Here is a 14,552-nt window from a genome sequence, read left to right as displayed (position 1 = left end):
AAACAATCCCTTATTGCTTTCGAATCTAAGACAGGAGGTATACCCAACTGTTTTGGGTGTCCTATGAAGATGCATTTATCCGCTTTGGGTTCGAGCTTATCAGCCTGAAACTTTTTCACATAAGCGTCGCAGCCCCAAACTTGTAAGAAATGACAGCTTAGGTTTCTCTAAACCATAGTTCATATGGTGTCATCTCATCGGGATTACGTGGTGCCCTATTTAAAGTGAATGTGGTTGTCTTTAATGCCTAACCCATAAACTATCGTGATAATTCGATAAGAGACATCATGGTATGCATCATATCCAATAAGGTGCAGTCATGATGTTCAGACACACCATCACACCATGGTGTTCCAGGCTGTATTAGTTGTGAAACAATTTCCACAATGTCTTAATTCTATGCCAAACTCATAATTCAGATATTCATCTCCATGATCATATCATAGATATTTTTTCCTCTTGTCACGACGATCTTTCAACTTCACCCTGAAATTACTTGAACCTTTCATTAATTCAGACTCGTGATTCATCAAGTAAATATACTCAACATCTACTCAAATCATCTGTGAAGCAAGAACATAACGATGTCCACTACATGCCTCAGCACTCATTGGATTGCACACATCAAAATGTATTACTTCCAACAAGTTGCTTTCTAGTTCCATTTTACTAAAAACGAGGCTTTCAGTCATCTTGCCCATGTGGTATGATTTTCATGTCTCAAGTGATTCAAAATCAAGTGAGTCCAAACGGTCCATTTGCATGGAGTTTCTTCATGCATTTACACCAATAGACATGGTTCGCATGTCTCAAACTTTTCAAAAACGAGTGAGCCCAAAGATCCATCAACATGGAGCTTCTTCATGCGTTTTATACCGATATGACTTACGTGGCAGTGCCACGAGTAGGTGGTACTATCATTACTATCTTATATCTTTTGGCATGAACATGTGTATCACTACGATTGAGATTCAATAAACCATTTATTTTGGGTGCAAGACCATTGAAGATATTATTCAAATAAGCAGAGTAACCATTATTCTCCTTAAATGAATAACCGTATTGCGATAGACGTAATCCAATCATGTCTATGCTCAACGCAAACACCAAATAACAATTATTTAGGTTTTAATACCAATCTCGATGGTAGAGGGAGTATGCAATGCTTGATCACATCAAGCTTGGAAACACTTCCAACACACCTCGTCATCTCACCTTTAGCTAGTCTCTGTTTATTCCGTAGCTTTTATTTCGAGTTACTAACACTTAGCAACCGAATCGGTATCTAATACCCTGGTGCTACTAGGAGTACTAGTAAAGTACACATTAACACAATGTATAACCAATATACTTCTATCTACCTTGCCAGCCTCCTCATCTACCAAGTATCTAGGGTAATTCTGCTTCAGTGGCTGTTCCCCTTATTACAGAAGCACCTAGTCTCGGGTTTGGGTTCAACCTTGGGTTTCTTCACTGGAGAAGCAGCTGAATTGCCGTTTCATGAAGTACCCCTTCTTGCCCTTGCCCTTCTTGAAACTAGTGGTTTCACCAACCATCAACAATTGATGCTCCTTCTTGATTTCTACTTTTGTGGTGTCAAACATCGCGAATATCTCAAGGATCATCATATATGTCCCCGATATATTATAGTTCATCACGAAGCTCTAGCAGCTTGGTGGTAATGACTTCGGAGAAACATCACTGTCTCATCTGGAAGATCAACTCCCACTTGATTTAAATGATTGTTGTACTCAGACAATCTGAGCACAAGTTCAACAATTGAGCTTTTCGCCCTTAGTTTGCAGGCTAAGAAAATCGTCGGAGGTCTTATACCTCTTGACGTGGGCACAAGCCTGAAATCCCAATTTCAGCCCTCGAAACATCTCATATGTTTCGCGACGTTTCAAAACGTCTTCGGTGCCTCAACTCTAAACCGTTAACTGAACTATCACGTAGTTATCAAAATGTGTATGTCAGATGTTCGCAACATCCACAGACGACGTTCGAGGTTCAGCACACTGAGCGGTGCATTAAGGACATAAGCCTTCTATGAAGCAATGAGGACAATCCTCAGTTTACGGACCTAGTCCGCATAATTGCTACTGTCAACTTTCAACTAAATTTTCTCTAGGAACATAACTAAACAGTAGAACTGAAGCGCGAGCTACGACATAATTTGCGAAGACCTTTTGACTACGTTCAGGATAATTAAGTTCATCTTATGAACTCCCACTCAGATAGACATCCCTCTAGTCATCTAAGTGATTACATGATCCGAGTCAACTAGGCCGTGTCCGATCATCACGTGAGACGGACTAGTCAACATCGGTGAACATCTTCATGTTGATCGTATTTTCTATACGACTCATGCTCGACCTTTTATTCTTCTGTGTTCCGAGGCCATGTCTGTACATGCTAGGCTCGTCAAGTCAACCTAAGTGTTTGCATGTGTAAATCTGTCTTACACCCGTTGTATGTGAACGTTGGAATCTATCACACCCGATCGTCACGTGGTGCTTAGAAACGAACGAACTGTCGCAACGGTGCACAGTTAGGGGGAACACTTTCTTGAAATTATTATGAGGGATCATCTTATTTACTACCGTCATTCTAAGCAAATAAGATGCATAAACATGATAAACATCACATGCAATCAAATAATAGTGACATGATATGGCCAATATCATATAGCTCCTTTGATCTCCATCTTGGGGCTCCATGATCATCTTGTCACCGGCATGACACCTTGATCTCCATCATCGTGTCTCCATGAAGTTGCCTCGCCAACTATTACTTCTACTACTACAGCTAACGGTTAGCAATAAAGTAAAGTAATTACATGACGTTTATGTTGACATGCAGGTCATAAATAAATTAAGACAACTCCTATGGCTCCTGCCGGTTGTCATATTCATCGACATGCAAGTCGTGATTCCTATTACAAGAACATGATCATCTCATACATCACATATATCATTCATCACATCCTTTGGCCATATCACATCACATAGCATACCCTGCAAAAACAAGTTAGACGTCCTCTAATTGTTGTTTGCATGTTTTACGTGGCTGCTATGGGTTTCTAGCAAGAACGTTTCTTACCTACGCAAAACCACAACGTGATATGCCAATTGCTATTTACCCTTCATAAGGACCCTTTTCATCGAATCCGATCCGACTAAAGTGGGAGAGACAGACACCCGCTAGCCACCTTATGCAACTAGTGCATGTCAGTCGGTGGAACCAGTCTCACGTAAGAGTACGTGTAAGGTCGGTCCGGGCCGCTTCATCCCACAATGCCACCAAATCAAGATTGGACTACTAACGGTAAGCATATTGAACAAAATCAACGCCCACAACTACTTTGTGTTCTACTCGTGCATAGTAACTACGCATAGACCTAGCTCATGATGCCACTGTTGGGGAACGTAGCATAAATTCAAAATTTTCCTACGTGTCACCAAGATCTATCTATGGAGTCATCTAGCAACGAGGGAGGAGTGGATCTACATACCCTTGTAGATCGCGCGCGGAAGCGTTCAAGAGAACGGGGTTGATGGAGTCGTACTCGTCGTGATCCAAATCACCGATGATCCTAGCGCCGAACGGACGGCACCTCCGCATTCAACACACGTACGGAGCAGCGACGTCTCCTCCTTCTTGATCCAGCAAGGGGGGAGGAGAGGTTGATGGAGATCCAGCAGCACGACAGCGTGGTGGTGGAAGTAGCGGGATTCCAACAGGGCTTCGCTAAGCGCTGCGGGAGGAGGGAGATGTGTCATGGGAGGGAGAGGGAGGCGCCAGGGCTTAGGTTAGATTGCCCTCCCTTTCCCCCACTATATATAGGGCCAAGGGAGAGGGGGGAGGCGCAGCCTTGGCCCTTCCTCCAAGGAAGGGTGCGGCCAGGGAGGAGTCCCTCCTCCCCAAGGCACCTCGGAGGTGCCTTCCCCCTTTAGGACTCTTCCTCTCCCTTGATTCTTGGCGCATGGGCCTCTTGGGGCTGGTGCCCTTGGCCCATATAGGCCAAGGCGCACCCCCTACATCCCATGTGGCCCCCGGGGCAGGTGGCCCCACCCGGTGGACCCCGGGACCCTTCCGTTGGTCCCGGTACAATACCGGTGACCCCGAAACTTGTCCCGATGGCCGAAATAGCACTTCCTATATATAATTCTTTACCTCCGGACCATTCCGGAACTCCTCGTGACGTTCGGGATCTCAACCGGGACTTCGAACAACTTTCGGGTTACCGCATACTAATATCTCTATAACCCTAGCGTCACCGAACCTTAAGTGTGTAGACCCTACGGGTTCGGGAGACATGCAGACATGACCGAGATGACTCTCCGGTCAATAACCAACAGCGGGATCTGGATACCCATGTTGGTTCCCACATGCTCCACGATGATCTCATCGGATGAACCACGATGTCAAGGACTTAATCAATCCCGTATACAATTCCCTTTGTCTATCGGTACGATACTTGCCCGAGATTCGATCATCGGTATCCCGATACCTTGTTCAATCTCGTTACCGGCAAGTCTCTTTACTCGTTCCGTAACACATCATCCCGTGATCAACTCCTTGATCACATTGTGCACATTATGATGATGTCCTACCGAGTGGGCCTAGAGATACCTCTCCGTTTACACAGAGTGACAAATCCCAGTCTCGATTCGTGCCAACCCAACAGACACTTTCGGAGATACCTGTAGTGTACCTTTATAGCCACCCAGTTACGTTGTGACGTTTGGCACACCCAAAGCACTCCTACGGTATCCGGGAGTTGCACAATCTCATGGTCTAAGGAAATGATACTTGACATTAGAAAATCTTTAGCATACGAACTACATGATCTTGTGCTAGGCTTAGGATTGGGTCTTGTCCATCACATCATTCTCCCAATGATGTGATCCCGTTATCAACGACATCCAATGTCCATGGTCAGGAAACCGTAACCATCTATTGATCAACGAGCTAGTCAACTAGAGGCTTACTAGGGACATGGTGTTGTCTATGTATCCACACATGTATCTGAGTTTCCTATCAATACAATTCTAGCATGGATAATAAACGATTATCATGAACAAGGAAATATAATAATAACTTATTTATTATTGCCTCTAGGGCATATTTCCAACAGTCTCCCACTTGCACTAGAGTCAATAATCTAAGGTAATTTTTCTTTTGGCTTGTATGCAGAGGTAGTATTTGCAAATCAGACAGACAATTAGTCGAAAATCTGAATGATGAGAACATCTGTGTTTTTTTGTTAAGAGTTCAAACTTCTTCAAACCGTCTTGTTTGGTGTGTCTGGCCAAGGAAATTTTAAAATTATGTAGTGTACCTCACATTATGCCTCCATGAGTGCTATGTGTTAATTGTGACTACATGCTACAGCATTTACAATCACATAAAAGTTCTTCTCTGACGCCTATCCTGCCTTAAATGGCACGCAACATACTTCCTCTTGTGAAGGAGCTCGGAAGTACAGTAATCAAGATCATCCTGTAAGTACTTGCATTTTATAATTATGGTTGACGCTTGTGTTCATTCAATCGTGTTTCGGAAATGAAATACCTCTCTAGGGAAAGAAAAACCCCGAGAACTGATATTATTTATTTTATTATGATACTCCTGGACATCTGAATACATAGTTCATTCCAAAACAGCCCATCTACCGTGGACGGGACACTGAGAGTGTAAAGAGTGATGGTGATGATTCTGGATATTGTGTTAGGGTGTCGTCAAGTTTCACAAGCTCATCATACACCCCACCAGCCACCACCTTGCTCTGGACCTAACAAGAGAAGAAGGATAACAAGATCTGATGCTGGAAGCCTGGAAGTGATATATCTAAAGAACCATACTCAGAATTTGTGACCTCACCAAGATATTCATCTTCATCATGTTGCGGTGATAATGACAGTAGCAAGCCACTGGTGGAGCCTAACACATACAAGGATGTGTTGATCTTGTTCTGATTCAACGATCATGATCTGCCGTTCAGACTAGAGGAAGTTATACTGTCTGATCGTTCTTGATCCGTTCCTTCACATTCACGACCATCGAGATGACTCCATTAACGAGACATAGTCCGGCATTGACCACCGCCCCTGCACGATGTTTAGACCCTAGGCTGTAGTGTGTTAAGCGGACGAGAAATCTGAGCATCTCCACTTGTCCAGGTTTCTCCACTGCATATTCTGCATGCCCCTGCACCTACTGCCTTCCATATCTATGCTAACCTACAGCAGCAATCAGCAAGGTTAGCCCCCCTTTGTCAGTGTTTTTGTTTATATATTGTCCTTCTGTTCTTGATGTGGATGGGTGGAAGCATGTATTTCTGATACATGTATACGTTTTAAGAAGGGATGTTGATAGAAGACTCCTATTATGCATGTACCTATTTTCTTCAAAGCATACAATGGCTGTCATGTCAATTATGTTGACTAACCAAGATGATTGTCTTTTATAGCTTATATATACTATGCATTTTTTCTTTCATTTTTGCTTGTGTGTTCATTGGATTATTTTATGAGCTGTGATATTCACTTCTTAAATAATAAGGAATTCCATGCAAAATTCCGCGGAGCATAATCTTGATTGTCCATTGAGGAAGAAATTTAAGCTAACGACACTACTAATGGGTGGCACTGATGGAAGAAATTTAAGCATATATTTGTGTACATGACCGATGATGATGTTGTTGTAGCGTCTTGGGTGCATATAACCCTTGAGCTAGGCAATCAGATGGATGTCTTGGATTTATGATATTTTTTGTCAGCATTTATTTTTATTGGCAATAACGGTTGTAATATACACTCTCTGCTTTAAGAAAAACATTTTGATGTTAAGATTTCACTTTTGAATGTTGGTTAAATGGCATTGATATTTGGGTGTTATTTATTCCATTTTAGTAGTCATTAGGGTGAGTATCTGCAGTACATAATCAAGTCTTAGAAATTCCATAATACCTTATCAACGCCATTAGCATCTTTACGCAAGCCTTTGGTTAGCGACCTCATCTGTGAATCATCCATTGATTTAACTATTCCTTGATTTAATTTTTCTCAGCCTTGAGTTGTCGATTGATCATACCATGATATTGACTGTATCCATTGATTATTTTTTTCCATCTTTAGTTATCACCTGTTTACATCATGATATTAAGAACAATTTTAGGATTGCATGTCCATGGACTGACACAATTCAATGATGCTTTTCAATTATAACTAGATTTAATCTGTTCTTTTTACAACCTATGAAAAGAGTGAACGAATGAAATAATGTATATATTGTTTGTATGACCACAATACTCCCACTTTTCAAAATACAACTTGGGCAACATCACAACACTATGTATCCATTTAATTTATATATTTTGAAAATTTTTTATGCATTTAATTTATATTTTTCAAACATTTATTATTAAATGCATTTAATATATATATTTTGAACCATTTGTATGTATATTGGTTTGAATTTCGATTGAACAATGTTTGAGACGTGCATTGCATGTGCAAGCTTACTAGTTGGAACACAAAAGGGGGAAAGCGGAAGCGTCCTGTTGGCCCATGACGGACCGAGTCGGTAACGAAGACCGAACCGCGCTAGGGCTGCCCTCCGCCCTACCTTTATATAGGACGAGACGACACCGCCATCTCCACCGGATCCCCAATTCCGCTTCCACGCAACCCAGACCAACAAATCCCTAGCGAGTCCGCCCAACCCGGCGCCGGAATCCCTCGCGGCCTCGTCGCGGACGCTCCAGAGATCGCTGATGGCCGGAAAGGAGGGGTCTTTCTGTAACGCCCTCGATGCGGCTATATCTCCCACATGTCGAAGCACGACTTAGAGGCATAACCGCATTGAAAGCAATGTCGCAAGTGAGGTAATCTTCACACAACCCATTTAATACAATAAGGGAAAAGAGATACATAGTTGGCTTACAATCGCCACTTCACACAATTACATGAATAAAGCATTACATCATCCAGAAACAATCAAGGTCCGACTACGGAACCAAAATAAAAGAAGAACCCCAAATGCGACAAGGTCCCCGATCGACCCCAACTGGGCTCCACTACTGATCATCTAGAACGAAACAACACAAAGGACAAGATCTTCATCGAGCTCCTCCTGAGCTTGGTTGCATCATCTGCACGGACTCATCGGCACCTGCAAGATGGTTTTGGAAGTATCTGTGAGCCACGGGGACTTAGCAATCTCGCACCCTCGCGATCAAGACTATTTAAGCTTATGGGTAAGGTAAAAGGTATGAGGTGGAGCTGCAGCAAGCGACTAGCATATATGGTGGCTAACCTATTCGCGAAAGAGAGCGAGAAGAGAAGGCAAAGCACGATCGAGAAACTATGATCAAGAAGTGATCCTAAAACAACCTACGTCAAGCATAACTCCAACACCGTGTTCACTTCCCGGACTCCACCGGAAAGAGACCATCACGGTTACACACGCGGTTGATGTATTTTAATTAAGGTCAACTTCAGGTTTTCTGCAACCGGACATTAACAAATTCACATCTGCCCATAACCGTGGGCACGGCTTTCGAAAGTTCAAATCCTTGCAGGGGTGTCCCAACTTAGCCCATCACAAGCTCTCACGGTCAACGAAGGAATAGACCTCCTCCCGAGACATTCTGATCAGACTCAGTATCTCGGTTCTACAAGACATTTCGACAGGGTAAAACTAAACCAGCAACACCGCCCGAATGTGCCGACAAATCCCGATAGGAGCTGCACATATCTCTTTCTCAGGGCACACTCAAATTGTCCTAGGTACGGGTAGGCCAGCCCAGAGTTGCTCCTGGTGGCCACCGGCAGCTGACAGGTTGGACCAACACTCAGAGGAGCACTGGCCCGGGGGGGTAAAATAATGATGACCCTCAGGAGCGCGACTCCCAAGGGAAAAGAAAAGGCTAGGTGGCAAATGGTAAAACCAATGTTGGGCATTGCTGGAGGAGTTTTACTCAAGGCGAACTGTCAAGGGGTTCCCATAATAGCCCAACCGCGTAAGGAATGCAAAATCCGGGAACATAACACCGATATGACGGAAACTAGGGCGGCAAGAGTGGAACAAAACACCAGGCATAAGGCCGAGCCTTCCACCCTTTACCAAGTATATAGATGCATTAATTAAATAAGATATATTGTGATATCCCAACAAGTAAACATGTTCCAACAAGGAACAACATCTCCATGTTCCAACAAGGAACAAACTTCAATCTTCACCAGCAACTAACAACGCTATAAGAGGGGCTGAGCAAAGCGGTAACATAGCCAAAGAACGGTTTGCTAGGACAAGGTGGGTTAGAGGCTTGGTTCAACAATATGGGAGGCATGATAAGCAAGTGGTAGGTACCGCAGCATAGGCATAGCAAAAGAGCGAGCATCTAGCAAGCAAAGATAGAAGTGATTTCGAGGGTATGATCATCTTGCCTGAAATCCCGCAAGGAAGAAGAACGAGTCCATGAAGAAGACAAACGGACGTAGACGAACGGTTCCTCACAACGCGACGTTATCGGAACCAAACCGATGAAGCAACACCGGAAAGAAGCAAACAATCATAGTAAAACAACCACCACATAAACATGGCATGATGCACAATCAAGTATGATGCATGTCCGGTTTAATGAAGCATGGCATGACAAAGTGCACAAACAAGCCTACAAATTAAGTGGAGCTCAATATGCAACGAGTTGCATATTGACGGAACACCACATCAATTATTTAGTTCGATCTCGTTTATGTACCCAACAATATTAAATGTTGTTAAACATGGCAAGATGGGAAACATAACAAGACTAAACCACCTAAACAATTTAAATGGGGCCGGATATAATAAACAACAAACCCGGTAATCCCCATATGCATTTATCAATTTGGTGCAACAACAAATTTTAACATTTAAATGTTATTATCATGATGCGGATGACAAGAACAAGTTTATGCAATTTTTATTAAAAGTTTGACAAGAGCATTATGAAGCATTTGGTCGCCATGGCGGAACAAAAGGGGTGCCACGGCAACTACAACGGAAATGGTGCCACAGCAACATTCCGGGTGATCCGACAACTCATTGAGATGTCGGTGCAAGAGAAAATGTGGTTGAACGGATCATGCGAGGATGGTGGGGTGATCCCGGATACCGGGTTTCCCATGGGTCGACGGCATGGCAACCGAGGAGGAACGTGCAATGACAACTCGGACACGGTTCGAACATGAGCATCTCATACAACATGCATTCATTCTCGGGAGGTCGTCTCGGCGGTTATACCTTCAAAGTGTGCAAACAGGACGGTTCTCGATCGGTGCCAAGTAGAGGAAGTAGACGTTCTCGGGACGTTCATAGACGAAGTAGGGGTACATGACGACGGTAGAGGTACTCGTGATCTTGGCGGCGGTAGTCGTTCACGTTCTTAGTTGCATGATTTTCCGTAGATGTTCATGTCATCGATGTCGTGGTACTTGGGGTCTTCGGACTTTCCAGTCCCGTTCTTGCGACGGTAGTCATTCACGTTCATTTCGGAGAGGTACTTGATGACTCCAAACCCTTCGCGGTCGACGGTAGTTGAACTTGATGCTTGCGTTGCATGTTACATACATATATACCACCTCATGATAACAACAACATCATGATGACAATGAAATGGATAAATATCAAATTCTTTAGTCGTCCACTCGTCCAAACGTTCTTGCATAATTCATGGTTGCTCTTCTCTGTGAGGACGAAGTTGGAGTAATGATCCTCTGTTTGTTCTCGGAACCGAACACTTGTTCCTTGCATTTCCCCATGGATCATAGATTACTGGAATTTTTTCTAAGTACACCACATACCACTTCATCTACGAAGATAAATAAACTATAGCAATCTTCATAGCAACATAAATATTACGTTCATAAGCATCGATCGTACATATCACATAAAGGTGGTGCACAAGTAGTTCAAAAGCGAAAGTTCAGCTCCGTCATAGCAACATAGACATTAAGTTCACAAGCATCGATCATGTAGATCACGTAAAGGCAGTGCACAAGTAGTTCACAAGCAAAAGTTCAACTCCATCATGAATCCTTCTCACCTCCAAACATCTTCGTGATCTCGGCTAGGGCGGTCCTCGCAGCTTCGACATCTACTTGAGCACTCTCAGTGGCTGCTCTCACACTCTTAGGTTGTTAAGGTCTGGTTACGAAAACTAGAATTGAATTCTCTCGCAAAGACTTGGTAGAGCCTCTGCGTAGTAAGCATCCTCTAGGTCACCCCTTAGGGAAAGGGCAGGGAAACTACGCTATCCAAACCGAATCTCAAAGGGTATCAACCACCCTTGAAGACTTTGCTGTTCCAATTGAGAACTTTATGCATGCACCAATTTGTACAACTTGATGTCGCTGCCGAGGTCAAGATGGTATAGGTCCACTTACCCGCTCTAGTTTTTTCGCGTGGGTCATCACCTCTTATGATACCATCTATTTCTGTATTTAGGCTTGGCTGGGTCGTCGACATTTATGTATGCTCCTTACTTCTGGTTTCAACATAATTAGCCTATGTCTGGTTAGGGCACTTATAGGCACCGCTGCGCCAGCCGAAAGTTTTGGCCGGTCGAGCCCAGTCCGTTGGATGTGAGCCGTGCAGCTGTTGGATCCAGGCAAGGAAAAAACAAATCGCCCCTAGCTTCTTCTTCCACGGGCAGTCGGGCTGGATCCGCATGTCCTGCTCATGGAGCGTCGCGCCGCGCCTCCTGTGCCCTCTAGTGGTCGTCCTCGTCATCGGTCCCCACCCTCGCCGGTCTTCCTCATCGCCCGCCGGACACCGCCCTCGCCGGTCGTCCTCGTCGCCGGCCCCACACTCCCGGCCTCGTTGTCGCCTCGTCCCATGCAACAGCTCCACCTGCGGTTGCAACTCTTGACAGTGACAGTTGTTGCTCCCGGTTGTAGCTCCCGCCGCCGCTCCTCACCATTGATGCTCGCTGCAGGGAATTACGTCGATGACGACCGCCAGTCAATCAACGCCATTTGAATGGATGTAGCAAAAAACTTCACTGGTAGTAGCAAAATCAAACTATGGGTGCAGCAAAAATGCAATAGCCGCCTTCGCGAGGTTGCAGCTCCGCCTTACATGGATGTAGCAAAAACCTTCAACGGTAGTAGCAAAACCCTACTACGGTTTGCAGCAAATTGTCATTGTCGTCGTCGCGAGGTCGAAGCTCCGCCTGATGGATGTAGAAAAAACTTTGCCGGTAGTAGCAAAATCCAACTATGACCGCAGCTTCCCCTTGTTGTGCAGTGCCATTGAAGCTTTCTATGTCTATGGTTGAAGCTTTTTTCAACAACTGTTGAAGCTGTTCTAGGTGATGGTTGCAACACTTGTATACGCGGGTGGATCCGGCCATGGCGGCAGGCAGCCATGGTGGCCAGCGGGGAAGCGTCTGGCTGCCGGCGTTGGAGCTCGTGGTGGCCCAGTCGCATCCGCGGGGGGGGGGGGGGAGGGGGAGCGCCTGGCCGCCGCGATGGAGCTCGTGGTGGCTCAGTCGTAGCCTGAAGGGAGGAGGGAGGGGATGCGCGCGTGAAGGCTGAAGGTAGGGGATGAAGACACATAGGGAAGGAGGCGGGTCGCACGGGGTCACTGTGTATTGCGCGTTGAGCCAGCGTGGCATGCGAGCCGACCGGTGCACCGCGCCCAAACGTTTACCTTATAATTATAGGTTAGCGATCCTGGTAGCTGCATCTATATTTTCATAGATTGAGGGGATTTAATCTCCGTACTACCCTTGAGTGCGAGCACTTCCATTCATTTCTTCTTTTAACACCAACATGAGACTTTTGTTTTTATATTTTTCGTATGTAACCATATAACAATTCATTCATTCCCTAATAAGGCTAAACTGGATCACCCACCCTACGAGTGTTTATTGGTCCTCTATGCGGCTTATTAATTTGGAAAACACTTGCGTTCGGTGTGCCGGCCGAACGCTTCAGTCGGTCGTCTTCTCACACGTGCGGGTATTCATCTATCTACTTTATTTCAGAAAAAAAGCATCGCAGCTCATTCATAGCGTCCTCGCCCACCGCCTCGTTGAGCTCCTATGGTCGGCTCTCGTCCGCCGGCCGTCATGGAGTCGTCGGCTCCCCTTCCTGTCAGCATGGGGACGATCCATTTTCCCGTTTTCCTCACTTGTTTCTCCTTCAGCGAGCAGGCCAATGCCTCCCATGCCACATCCTCAACAAATCCTCCACTCCGCCGCATCCGATGCCACCGGTGTTTGAGACGAAAAGCTATGACCAGGGACGGCGATGTTGCAACCGGTGACGAGAAAAGCTACGATCGGCGACGAGAAAAGCTACGACCAGAGACGACGGTGTTGCAAACGGCGACGAGAAAAGCTACGACCGACGATGAGAAAGTGGGTCGGTCGCTACGCAACATTAAAAGCTGCAACCGACAATCGATAATGCTACAACCGGCATTGTCGAAAGCTTCAACCGGAGACGACGGGAATTGAGGGCCGCCCACCATGCAACCGCGGAAGCTGCAACCGGTGATGAAAAAACTTTCAACTGGCTATAAAAAACGTTCAACCGTCGATATAAAAAGGTTCAACCGGCGATAGCAAAACGCAAAAAGCTGCAATCATTGACACAAAAGTTTCAACCATATGTTTGAAAAGCTTCAACTATAGACCGGCGAGAAAAAAGCTTCAGCAGCGAGCGACGGCAGTACTTCAAGCTCTCCGCTGCTCATGCGGGTTTTGACGGGGGTGCAGCGTTGCTCATTCCAGCCTTCTGTTTCTCCTATGTGGAAGGAGGACGAAGCGAGGTTGACCGATCCGATGGCTGATAGAGACAGAATCGTACGGCCCGCGTGCGACCGGCCCAAATTTGGGCCGGCGCAACAGCGCCTATCATGGTCCTATTAATTTTAACTCGCAGCCATATTTAAATTGATGGGTTTAGGTCTAAGGGAGCAAGGTGGTACTATTTAATGGTTGTGTAAATCCTCTTCAAACAAGACCCATGAACTAGCTTAGTTATAGCGAGCGTTCACGATTGGAGGGTAGTTCAGGGGTTCGACACAATGGACGACATGCTAACATTTTTAGTGGACTCCGGGTTGACTCTTCTTAGAAAAGACATGGAATTTGCCATAAAATTTAGGATGGATCAAGTATATCATCTCCTTTATTAGTAGAAAAAAAAGATATATATATATATATATATTGGTTTTTTATCTAAGGCACCATTGGAAGGAGTAATTATTTTTTGCGGGATAGTAATTTTTTAAAGGAAAACGTTCTACTTAAGCCGCCTGATTTCTCGTTTCTCTAAGTCGCGTCGATAATCAACACGTGTCTGGTGGGAACGACGCACCGCCCCGCCCCGCAACCTTATCCTTTCCTAGACCAAGTCGTTCTCTTCCTCTCAATCACCACAACGGATCCACTCTCTCGGTCTCTCCCCATCCCCGCTGTAGCCGGAGCTTGCTCTCATCTCTTCCTGAGCGCCTCTGCCTCTATTCCTTACCTCTCCCACCACCAGTCGGCG

Source organism: Triticum urartu, chromosome 7A (assembly GCF_056163025.1).
Source record: "Triticum urartu cultivar PI428250 chromosome 7A, HENAU_Tu73, whole genome shotgun sequence".
In the NCBI taxonomy this organism is placed as follows: Eukaryota; Viridiplantae; Streptophyta; class Magnoliopsida; order Poales; family Poaceae; genus Triticum; species Triticum urartu.
Note: the sequence above shows the minus strand (reverse complement) of the source record.